A 2,514-nucleotide genomic window follows, 5' to 3' on the forward strand; every position below is an offset into this window, starting at 1 on the left:
GCGATAAAGTTTTGCGTGAAGCTGGACAAGACGCCGCTGGAAACTTTTGAAATGCTCAAGAAAGTTTTCGGGGACGATTGCCTTTCCAAATCGCAGTCAAACAGATGGCACAAGATGTTTAGAGAAGGTCGGAAGGAGGTCGCCGACGAGGCCCGCGCAGGACGCCCGTCAACATCGCGAACGGACGACAATGTGACTCGTGTGCGCCAATTATTGAATTCAGACCGTCGAATGAATGTTCGCTTAATGTCGGAATTATTGAACTTGCCGAAAACGATTGTTCACGAGATTGTATCGGAAGACTTGGCCATGCGGAAGATTTGCGCAAAACTTGTGCCCAGAGTGTTGACCGATGCGCAAAAGCAACACCGAGTGGAAGTTTGTGAAGAACTCAAGCAACTCTGTGCAGATAATCCCAATTTCCGGCGGACTTTTTTTTATTTCCTCGGCTGAAAAGGGAGCTCAAAGGACAACAGCTCGAGTCGGTTGACAACGTACAAGCTACTTCGACGGCCTTCCTGAACAGCATCCCAGTCAAGGAGTTCCAGAAATCTTATGACGCATGGAAATCGCGTTGGCAAAAATGTATTGACGCAGAAGGGTCATACTTCGAACAATTTTAAGTTGTTTTACCTATGCGATCAATAAATTCTTTTTTAAAAAAATGCGACGCATTACTTTCCGGACAATGTATTTTATAAATCGGAGTTTTAAAATACCCGTAGTTTTAATTTTATCTTTATATTAGAAAGAATAAGGAATAGTTTAACTAAAGTTAGAAGATGTAGATATTAGTAATAAGAAAAAAATACTTTGTAAATATAAATACAAAAATTTATATTTTTAATAAAAAATATTGTTCAGTAATAAAATTTATATATTTTAATAAAAAATATTGTTTCCCCATCCTAGTTTAATAATAATAATTAACCTTTTAAGCGAAATCATTTTTATTTAGTGAAATATTAAATTTTTAACAAAATTTTTAATATAATTTTTTTTGTCTGAAAAACTTTAACATAAAAATATTTAATTTTTAAAAAATTCTTGTTACGTACAATTTTTATATATTCAAATATATTCATGCCGAACTCACATACGTCCGCTATCACAAGACATACACACCAACGAGAACATTTGATTAAAAGCTGATTGTGGGTAGCGCAACGTAGCGCTCGTCAGCTGATCGGTAGCGGTGCGCTAACCAGGCGCTCATCAGCTGATCGGTAGTTGCGAGCTAACCAGGCGCTCATCAGCTGATCGGCGCTCGTCAGCTGATCGGCGCTATTCGCTGTACGCTAGCACGAGCATGCGACCGCCGCGGGTTGGCCCCCGGTGCGCGAATAAGCTTTTTCCGCCGTACTCATTTCATACTATGAGTAATATTAAAATTTAAATACACGGACGCTCTTTACGCTAATATTTTGTTTTTAAGAACGCCCCGGATTAGACTTTCTTTCATTTACGAGATTGTACGTAAACGGTGAATATCGCGTTCATTTTGGGGAAATGGATGTACGCTGGAAACATCCTTGGACGTCGATCGTCTGCGGGCCTATGGGATGTGGAAAAACGATTTTCGTGAAAACATTTCTTCGTTATTTGTCCGACGTGTCCGATACTCGATTTGAGAGAATTTTATTTTATTACGCCGAGTGGCAAGATGCCTATCAACGCCTGCAATGCGATGAAAATGAAAGAGAAGAGAAGAGTAGCGTAAGAAAAAAGAACGTATATGCAAATAGCGTTCCGATAAACTCGAAGAAAAATATAATCGAATTTCACGAAGGTTTACCGCGCCCGGAAGATTATTCTTACGATCCACTCACCCCGAAATTAGTAATAATCGACGATCTTATGAGAGAGCCGTCATCGTGCGATGTTATCGTAGATCTGTTTACTAAAGGAAGCCATCATAAGAATCTCAGTGTTATTCTCATTTCGCAAAATCTCTTCCATTAGGGACGCGGACAACGCGACATATCTCTCAATGCGAATTACATAGTAGTTTTCAAAAATCCACGCGATCGCGCGCAAATTCGGCATTTAGCGCGTCAAGTATATCCGGACGATCCTAAGTTTATGGAAGAAGCGTACTACGACGCTACCTCAAAGCCTCACGGGTATTTATTGCTCGATTTAAAACAATCGACTCCAGATGAATATCGATTTCGGACGTGTATCTTTCCCAACGATAAGCTGCATTACTCGTACATTCCACGTAGATCGATCAAAAGAGGCGGAGGCGTATAAAAGACTCGTATTCACACACGACTTGTCACTCGTGCAATTACACTGCGATGGTAAAAAAAGAAAAAAAATCGCAACCGGCATCATCGTCGTCGTCGAAGAATTCATCCGACGGCGCGGTAAAAATCGCTAGACGATCTATCGGCGAAAGAAACACGAATCTTTTGAAAACTTTATGTTATCTGAAAAAAAATCAAAGAACAGCGTTTTTACGTTCCGTCGATAATAATCTCATTAAGTGTATTCAAGAATGCGTTTTCAATA

At 39.9% G+C, this 2,514-nt stretch overlaps 1 pseudogene; it reads left to right on the top strand.

Annotated features, from left to right (window-relative positions):
- The first annotated feature begins 1,509 nt into the window (after positions 1-1,509).
- LOC146722255 (uncharacterized) lies at positions 1,510-2,253 on the top strand (annotated as a pseudogene).
- The last annotated feature ends 261 nt before the right edge of the window (positions 2,254-2,514 follow it).

This window comes from Nylanderia fulva, unplaced genomic scaffold (genome assembly GCF_048542155.1).
Source record: "Nylanderia fulva isolate GAGA-0341 unplaced genomic scaffold, ASM4854215v1 Scaffold340, whole genome shotgun sequence".
Lineage (NCBI taxonomy): Eukaryota > Metazoa > Arthropoda > Insecta > Hymenoptera > Formicidae > Nylanderia > Nylanderia fulva.